Raw genomic sequence first — 9653 nt, forward strand, 5'->3', positions numbered from 1 at the left:
AAAGCAGAGGGTGGGAGAATAGTTGGAGACTTACCACCGGGTGTGCGCCAAACCAGCCTGTGGTTCAGTAAGAGAGAAAGAAAACCTACTCCTCCTCCAGGTCGGGTGAGAGCACCGGGATGTGGAGAAGGCGTGAAGGGCTCTAAGATCCTGAAACTTTCTCCCCCAGTGGGAAAGGAGCAGTCCTTGTGTCTGTGGGGCCCAGAGGGCCAGCATCAGTGGCACCGACCTCGTAGGGTAGCTCATTACCTTGGCTGCCCCAGGTAGGGGGCCATCAGGGACTCTTGCTGAGAGGGGCCAGGCACTGAGGGGCTGGCTTCCCAGATGCAGGCAACCCATCCATCCCTTAAAAGTATACAGTTGAGGCCAGATGTGGTGGCTCACGCCTGTAATCCCAGCACTTTGGTAGCCTGAGGTGGGCGGATCACGAGGTCAGGAGTTCAAGACCATCCTGGCCAACATGATGAAACCCCGTCTCTACTTAAAATACAAAAATTAACTGGGCGTGGTGGCAGGTGCCTGTAATCCCAGCTACTTCAGAGGCTGAGGCAGGAGAATCGCTTAAACCTGGGAGGTGGAGGTTGCGGTGAGCTGAGATCATGCCACTACACTCCAGCCAGGACGACAGAGCAAGACTCCATCTCAGGAAAAAAAAAAAAGTATACAGCTGAAAGCCCAAGGCACCTTTCAAACCTCCAGTGACTCCTAAATTCAAAATGATACATTGTAATTATGGGACATTAGCTGGCTTTCTATTTAAGACCTACAAGCTTTGACTAATTTGGGATTGGTGACTTTTCCCCAAAGAAAGTCTTATAAAGAGATATTGCTTGGGGATTATCTAGGTTCCCAAAAGGATATTTGCCTAAGGACCCTCCCAGCTCAGTCATAAGGCCATTTAGTGGTACAGCCAGAACAAAATGCTTCCTTGGATTTCAGAGCTTGGGCTGTGGCGTCATTTTGTCACGGATCCAACTCCAGCTCCACTGACCCACTGAGGGAATCTGAGCAAACTACTCCTTGTCTCTACACCTCCCTTTCCTCCTAGGGTTGCATCAGGATTAAATGAGATAATGCGTGTAAAGGCATAGCACGGGCCTAGCATAGTGTTGAAGGTGAACTATTCTTACAGTCTAGTGACCTTCCTATGACTCAGGAATAGCACCGCCTAGCGAACTCACTTTTGGAGTAGCTTTTCTTTGTTCCGGCTTTGTTGTAATATAACAGACATACAGTAAACTACACACATTTAAGTGTACAATCTGATGAGTTTTGACATAGGTACACACCTGTGAAACATCATCACAATCAGGATAATGAACTGGATCCATCACCCTAAAAAGTGTCCTTTGCCCTTTTGCAATCCATCCCTCCCTTCCCCTTGTCCCCCAGCAAACATGGATCTGCTCTCTGTCACTATCGATTAGCTTGCATTTTCTAACATTTTTATAAATGGAAGCATACCATATGATTCATTTTTTGTCTGGCTTCTTTTACTCAGCATAATTATTTTGAAATTCATCCATCTTGGGATGAATCTCAACTTAGTTTCAGTTTTTTGTTTTTTTTTCTTTCTGCACATGGTGGATAAAGTATTTCCAAATGAGAGATGCAGGCCAGTGGGGTACTTCTCCAAGGTCCTGGTTGGGGTTTCTAGTATATTCTTGCAGCTGCCTGGGGTTTCTAACACTTGTCTTTTGAGCACTCTGATGCTCCCTGTGTCCCAGTATGTGCAAGTGTTGCTGATTCAAAAGCCACAGGACTTACCAGGGTGCACACCAGAATCTTGGACACAACTTTTTCACATTGCATGTGCCTAGACTTCATCCCCAGGGCTTCAAAGGTCTGAAGTGTGGCCTTGTTGTGAAACTCTGTTTTGAAGTAATGCCACTAATTTCCAAAATTCACCTGGGCAGTGAACACATAAGCAAAAGGAAGGGAGTTCAGGCTGGGCATGGTGGCTCACGCCTATCATCCCAGCACTTTGGGAAGCCAAAGCGGGCAGATCACTTGAGGTCAGGAGTCCAAGACCAGCCTGGCCAACACCGGGAAACCCTGTCTCTACTAAAAATACAGAAATTAGTCGGGCATGGTGGTGGGCGCCTGTAATCCCTGCTACTCGGGAGGCTGAGGCAGGAGAATGGCGTGAACCAAGGAGGCAGAGGTTGCAGTGAGCTGAGATTATGCCACTGCACTCCAGCCTGGGTGACAGAGTGAGACCCTCTCTCAAAAAAAAAAAAAAAGAAAAAAAGGGAAGGGAGTTCAGGTAACACCTGGTAAGAATCACATTCATAGAAGATGTGCTATGGCCTGCTCTGTGCGGCCTGAAATACCTTGTAAGACATCTGTGGGCCAAGGTGAGTGTGGTACCCACAGTTTTAATCACACATATGAAAATAAGTCTGCTCCCTGGGTTTATTTCAGTATTTAAGCACACATGACCAGAGGGCCACTGCGTGTTGTGTGCATCAGGAAATAAACAGGGTGGTGCCGTCACCTGCCTGCCCATGCAGTTCCAGAAAACCACACTCCAGAGGGCACGGAAATCAATATTGAAAATGAGACACTCAAGTTACCACAAAGAGTTATTTTTGCTTATTCCAAATTGCTGTTTCTTTAAGCAGCTATTTTCAGTCAGCCTCTTCTCTGGCTATGTATAGGAACAGCTCAGGCCATCTAAAAAAGAAAGATGGAAAAGAAAAGAAATCTGCAAATAGGTTCACATCCCAGGGATAAATCTGGGGCACTTGTGAAGGTGGTACGAGCCAGTTATTTTCCCAGATACCCAGCCTCTCCAAATTCTACTCATGGGCTGGAAACCATCAAGAAATAAATACCCAGGTACATTAGCGGGTCACTTTCTAGTAAGTGCTCAGAATTTAAAAATAGAGATTTAAAAGGAAATGTCTCCTTTGCCTCTAGCAGGGGGCAGCTCTCTGCTCTGTCTTTTGCTCTGCTATCCTGAGACCGCGTTTTGGTGGCAGGTGAGGGGAAGCTCGGGTCTATTTTTAAAACCTTCTGCTTCTCTGACTGTTGCCAGGGAGAACTTGGACAAAAGAGCAGTGCAGAGAAGGGAAGGAAGATCACCGTGAATGCTGGCCCAGTGAGTCACTCAGCGGTTGTGTGCTGGTTCTACTGCCCCCAAAGACATCGGATCTCCCCCCTCAGCTCTATCTCCTTTGCTGCCACCTTGTCTGGGTCACTGTTATTTTTCATCTTGGCCACGTGGACTTCCTGTTCTTACCCCTGGCTCTTCCAGTCTGTCCTCCACCCTGGAGCCAGAGAGAGCTTTTTAAAAGTGCAAATTGGACTGAATCACAGCTCGCATTAATATAAATGCATAATAAAAAGTCTGGAAGCTGTTAATAGTGAGTGTCTCTGGGGTGGGGCGAAGGGAGACTAGAATGTTTTCACTATGCCTGCTTCTGTGTGGTTTGAATTTTATACCATGAGCTTGTATTTCTTTCATAATTTTAAAAGAATCTCAAACGTTTAATTTGGTTCCTGCACTCCAGGAGCTCTTAATCTTCCATTAGGGTCCCCAGCACTAAAAAGTCTAGGAATTATGCTTGTTCATTATGGCCTTAAGGAACAGAAGCTGCCATCACCGAGTGGAAGTGATCAAACTGAATATTAAGAGTGTGCTGATAAGCAGAGCTGCCCGAAGGTGGGCTGGCGGGCCAGCACAGGCAGTGTGCCAGGGCCAGGGCAGATGTCCCGGCTGAGGCTGGTGCCCATTGCTGTGAAGTGGTCACTTGCCCTTGGGGTCCCTGCAGTTCTGTGACTCCATAGGATGCCCTGGCAGATACTTTTTTTAGCCTGACGGCTTTCTTTCATTTCTACCTCTAGTTTCTTTTTTCTTTTTTTTAATTGTTATTTTTATAGATTCAGGGACTACAAGTGTAGTTTCATAATATTGATATATTGAGGGGTGGTGGAGTCTGGGCTTGTAGTGTAACCATTACCCTAATAGTGTGTACACTGTATCTATTAGGTAATTTCTCATCCTTCATTCCCCTCCCACCATCCCACCCTTCTGAGTCCCCAGTGTCTTTCTACTATGTCCATGTGTACACATTCCTTAGCCCACTTATAAGTGAGAACATGCAGCCATCTGCAATTTCTGGTTTTTTTTGTTGTTGTTGTTTGTTTGTTTTTGAGACAGAGTCTCGCTCTGTCACCCAGGCTGGAGTGCAGTGGTGCGATCTCAGCTCACTGCAAGCTCCGCCTCCCGGGTTCACGCCATTCTCCTGCCTCAGCCTCCCGAGTAGCTGGGACTACAGGTGCCCGCCACCACGCCCGGCTAATTTTTTGAATTTTTAGTAGAGATGGGGTTTCACCATGTTAGCCAGGATGGTCTTGATCTCCTGACCTTGTGATCTGCCCACCTCAGCCTCCCAAAGTGCTGGGATTACAGGCGTGAGCCACCGTGCCCGGCCGCAGTTTCTTTTTTTTAAGTGAGAACATTTAGCCACCTGCAATTTCTTTTCTTTTCTTTTTTTTTTTTTTTGAGACAGAGTCTCACTCTGTCACCAGGCTGGAGTACAGTGGTGTAATTTCGACTCACTGCAACCTCTGCCTCCTGAGTTCAAGTGATTCTACCGCCTCAGCCTCCTGAATAAGCTGGGATTACAGGTGCCCAGCACCATGCCCAACTAATTTTTGTATTTTTAGGAGAGACGAGGTTTCACCATGTTGGCCAAGATGGTCTCGATCTCTCGACCTCATGATCTGCCCGCCTTGGCCTCCCAAAGTACTGGGATTATAGGCGTAAGCCACTGCGCCCGGCCAGCCACCTGCAATTTCCATCAGACAAATACAGTCCTGCAAGTCATGACTTAATCTTGTAGTTTCATGTGCCCTGAAGGTATGGACAGCAGTTCTTCTGCAAGGAAAAAGAACACACAAGATCTATAAGGAGTCAAATTGGACACTAGAGTTGGAAGGAGGAGACTCCAGGAACAGTGGCCAAAGAGGAACCATCAGCACAAACATTCCCAGCTAACCTCCCCCTGTGGCTTCAACACTAGAAGCCACTTCACCTAGAAGTCAAGTCCCATGGGTGCCTACCCGTGCCTGCCTCCCCTGCCTGCTTTCTGGTCCCCCCACTCACTCCCTCAGGCATAGTAACACCTCTGGATGCAGCTCATTGTCTGGCTTCTGGAAGAGAAGTCATACTCCTGTCCAAAGGGATGACATATCCTTCCAGCTGTCATTATTCTTATTGTGGAATAAATAGAGATATTAGTTTGATTGGACAAGCGCCTTATGGAGCCTACCTTGTTCCCTGTAGTCTCTCAGACATTTACAAATTGGTTGAACCATGTTTTTATTTTCTCCACCACCTCAAGGCCATACCATTTCTCTTTTTAATATACAGGCTACGCCTTGCACAGAGTAAGTGCCAATAAATATTTGTTGAATTGATTTTCCTGTTCAGAGATGTGGCAGAAAGACCCTCTTGCTTTCTGTGCATAATTCTTCTGTGCGGCGATTGTTGAAATCCTTTCTCATGGATACTGGTCACATCAGCCAGCACCAGGCCAAGTCTCAGGGTCTGAGCTGAGTATTACCTGGGTCAACAACCAAAGGTGACCTAAGGCTGAGCACAGACTGTGGTGGGGAAAGGGAGACTACAGAGGTTAAAAGGAGAACAATTCCAGTCCCTCACGGACAGGGATGAATATATGCTGCAGGCAGGAGTCAAGGTAAGAGGCTGAGAGCCCATGAGATGAGGAGCAGGTGAAGGAGTAGAGAACAAAGGGGGATGATATGATGGGTTCAAGGTCAAGGTGGTGGCCCAGGGCGGCCAAGCCGGTCATCCTGGGTTTGCATCCTCGCTCATGCTAGATGCCACTTTAGACAACTCTCTTTACTCCATGGAGCCACATCAGCTCCGTCTCCATAAGACCAGGGGGCTCATAGTCACTGGGGATTTAACGAGGGAACTAGTATTTGTGAAAACACTGTAAACTGGGAAATGTAAATGCAAGTAGAAGGCAAATTTGCAACATTTGGAAACATCTCCTATCCTTAAATAATTTTTTGCAAGTCTTCCTCTGCTTTCTCATTCCTCTTGAAGGTTTATTCCCAGGAACCTGGGGTCTTCAAGCTTGATGGGACCCTGGGGTTCACTTGGCTCATCCCTGTCATGTCACAGACAAGGAAATAGGCTCAGAGGGCTAATGAAAGTCACCCAGGGCTAATTAAAGAGCACATCAGGCTGGGCATGGTGGCTCACACCTATAATCCCAGCACTTTGGGAGGCTGAGGCGGGAGGATCACCTGAAGTCAGGAGTTCGAGACCAGCCTGGCCAACATGGTGAAACCCTGTCTCTACTTAAAATACAAAAAGTAGATGGGCATGGTGTCGCATGCCTGTAATCCCAGCTACTTGGCAGGCTGAGGTAGGAGAATTGTTTGAACATGGGGAGGCAGAGGATGCAGTAAGCTGAGATCACACCACTGTACTCCAGCCTGGGTGACAGAGCAAGACTCCATCTCAAAAAAAAAAAAAAAAAAAAGGAAAAAAGAAAAGAAAAGAAAGAACACATCAAAGGCCATCCCCATCAATCACAAGTTCTCTGGCTTGGATCTCCAGTTTACATTTTTATTTTGCTTTTTACTCCCCAGTTTTCATTTTACTTTCACCCCACATGTCATTTTAAGGACAACTCATGCTGCTCACTATAGACCAATATGGTCTAACTATTGAGTGCACGGTGAGGATGCTCATTCGGTTGGCCCCAGGCCCTAATAATAATAATTACCACAGCTGAGCCTTGAATCTGCTCCTGGGACCAGGCTACTTGGAAAGGATGACCTTCTGCAGGGTCCAGATCCAGCTGGTGAAGGTGGGAGGGAAGAAGCTGAAAAGCCTCTGCTCCCCTCTGTCATGCTGCTTCATCTTACCTTCCCTTGCAAAGTTAAAGTCTCCTTTGAGTCTACTTGGTTCCTTGTAGAGAGCCTGCTTCCCACTACACCTCTGTCTTACCTGATGTCTTTGGCAGAGCCCCAAACCATCTCAGTGTCAAATCCTGGGGCTCCCCTATTTGGCCCTGGTCTAGGTAACTGAATAGTCCCTGCAAACACGAGGGATTGATGTATGTCCAATGCAGGTATGTCATGAACAGGTTCCACAGCAGAGTGACTAAGGAACCAATTAGGAGATGAATAAAACATGTCCTGAATAGGTTATTCAAGAAAAGACTAATAATGAGAAACCCGAAGAAAGACGGGTGCATTATTTTTGGGATCGTCCCTTCTTAAGCAAGTGGAAGAAGGAAGGCCTGAGAGTCCTTCAAGGGCACAGCAGCCAGGGGAGGTGCTGAGTGATGGAGGCAGAAGTATTTTTTGCCCCTCATTTAGCAGACTTCCAAACACTGCCTCCTCCTCCGTGGTTGGGAGATGCCACATTTTGCTTGTCTCAAAGGCCCAGGACCTGCTGACCCAGAGTTTTTGTTTCCTTCAACTGTTGCTATGACCCAACCCCAAGTCCTGGCTATTGACTGAGGGACCGCTTGACTTCCCCAGATGTCTCGCTCTGCACTCCTGATGTGGAAAGCTACCCCCATCCAGAGTAGGGCCTCTGGGTGCTGGCTAGCCTTTTCCTGGCTCCCTGCATCAATGTCCTCCCTACAAAGCCTGAGATGCAAGATCTGTTTTCCAAACCACCAAAGTCATCACATAAATGTGTGAATGCATACATTTGCCAGAAAAACCGGCAGACAATACTACTAATGACTAAACCAGAGCTGGCTTGGGAAACGAGTGTGTCATCAGCAAACTCGTCAGTGTGTGGCTATGAGACGCTGTGGAGAGCGACTGGTGTCAGAGGCTGTGAGTTCCTGCACACTCACTGGCTGCATTGCTGCTAAATAAGTCTCAGTTTCCTCATTTGCAAAGTGGGCTTAATAATCAGAATAGTGCTTATCCTATTTACTTTACAAGGTTCTTGCTAGGATCAGAGAACACAAGCCTTATGAACTTTTTTTTTTTTTTTTTTTTTAAGAAAGCTATACTTGCATACAAGACTATTCATTCCATAATTAGCAAAGTGCCTTGCTGAAAATAAGTGCTCACTAGGCATTAGAACTGTAGTCTGTTTGTGAAAGGAAACATTATTATTTCATGACATTTCCTACCTGACATTCTTCTTTGTTTGCCTGTCTTCCCTGCCTCCCCCATTAGACTGTAAACCCTCTGAAATCAGGAAGTCTGTCCATTCTGCTCGGAGCTATGTTCCTTGTGCCTTGGGGGCTATTGGAACAAAGAAAATGTCATTAAGTGGTTTGTGAGGGGATGAATGGCAGCCTTATGGCTCAGAAGGAAGCAATGTAGGGAACAGTTAAAATGGGCTTAATTCTAGGGAATGCAAGCTTTCTTTTTTCTTTCTTTTTTTTTCTTTCTTTCTTTTTTCATTTATTTTTTATTTTTTTTTAAATTTATTATTATTATACTTTAAGTTGTAGGGTACATGTGCATAACGTGCAGGTTTGTTACATATGTATACTTGTGCCATGTTGGTGTGCTGCACCCATCAACTCGTCATTTACATCAGGTATAACTCACTCTTGTCACCCAGGCTGGAGTGCAATGGCATAATCTTGGTTCACCACAATCTCCGCCTCCCAGGTCCAAGTGATTGTCCTACCTCAGCCTCCCGAGTAGCCGGGATTACAGGCATGCTCCACCATGCCCAGCTAAGTTTTGTATTTTTAGTAGAGATGGGGTTTCACCCTGTTGGCCAGGATGGTTTCAATCTCTTGACCTCGTGATCCACCCGCCTTGGCCTCCCAAAGTGCTAAGATTACAGGCATGAGCCACTGTGCACAGCCTGCAAGCTTTTTTAACAAGAATTTGCTGCTGGTGTAGAAATGAAATATATCTTAGAAAGTAACCAGGTTATCTTGGAGATCGAAATATGGAAGGAAACACTGAGTGTGAAGATCAGATAAGAGATCCGTGAATATTGCCGGGTGCAGTGGCTTGAACCCAGGAGGAGGAGGTTGCAGTGAGCCGAGATTGCACTACTGCACTCCAGCCTGGGTGACAGAGTGAGACTGTCTCAAAACAAACAAACAAACAAACAAGCATCTGTAAATATTGAGTAGGAAGAGATTTGTTCTGTCTTCTAAAAAGCTGACTCCATTTGTACTGCCCCAGAAAGTAGAACCAGGACCTACAGAGAGATGGGGTTTGTTTCAGTTAAATACACTTGAAAATAGAATGGGCTGACTCAGGAGGTGGTTTTCTAGACAGAGGAGAAATTCAAGAAGAGGCTGGATGAATTTGTGGCACTAATGTTGTAGGTAAACTGAGGAACTATGTTATTAAATGAGATATAATAGGGCCTCCATGGCCCCAATTTATTCTAATCTATAGGGTTCCAGAGGCAAAGTCCAAAATAAGTTAATGAATTAACTAATTAATTAATTAAAGGGAAAGAAGGGGAAAGGGAAGGGAAGGGAAAAGAGAAGAATGATCTGGGATCTCTGCCATTTCCCTTCCTTGAGAATCCTTTTCATCCTCAACCTAAGCCCCTTGATAAAGAACATCAGACACCACCCACACCCATCTCAGAACAACTCACCAGGACACATGGCCTCGGCTCCCATTGCCCTGTCCTCCACCAGGTGTTCTCTCTTGGTGTA

The sequence above is a fragment of the Macaca fascicularis genome, chromosome 9 (genome assembly GCF_037993035.2).
Source record: "Macaca fascicularis isolate 582-1 chromosome 9, T2T-MFA8v1.1".
NCBI classification, from domain to species: Eukaryota; Metazoa; Chordata; class Mammalia; order Primates; family Cercopithecidae; genus Macaca; species Macaca fascicularis.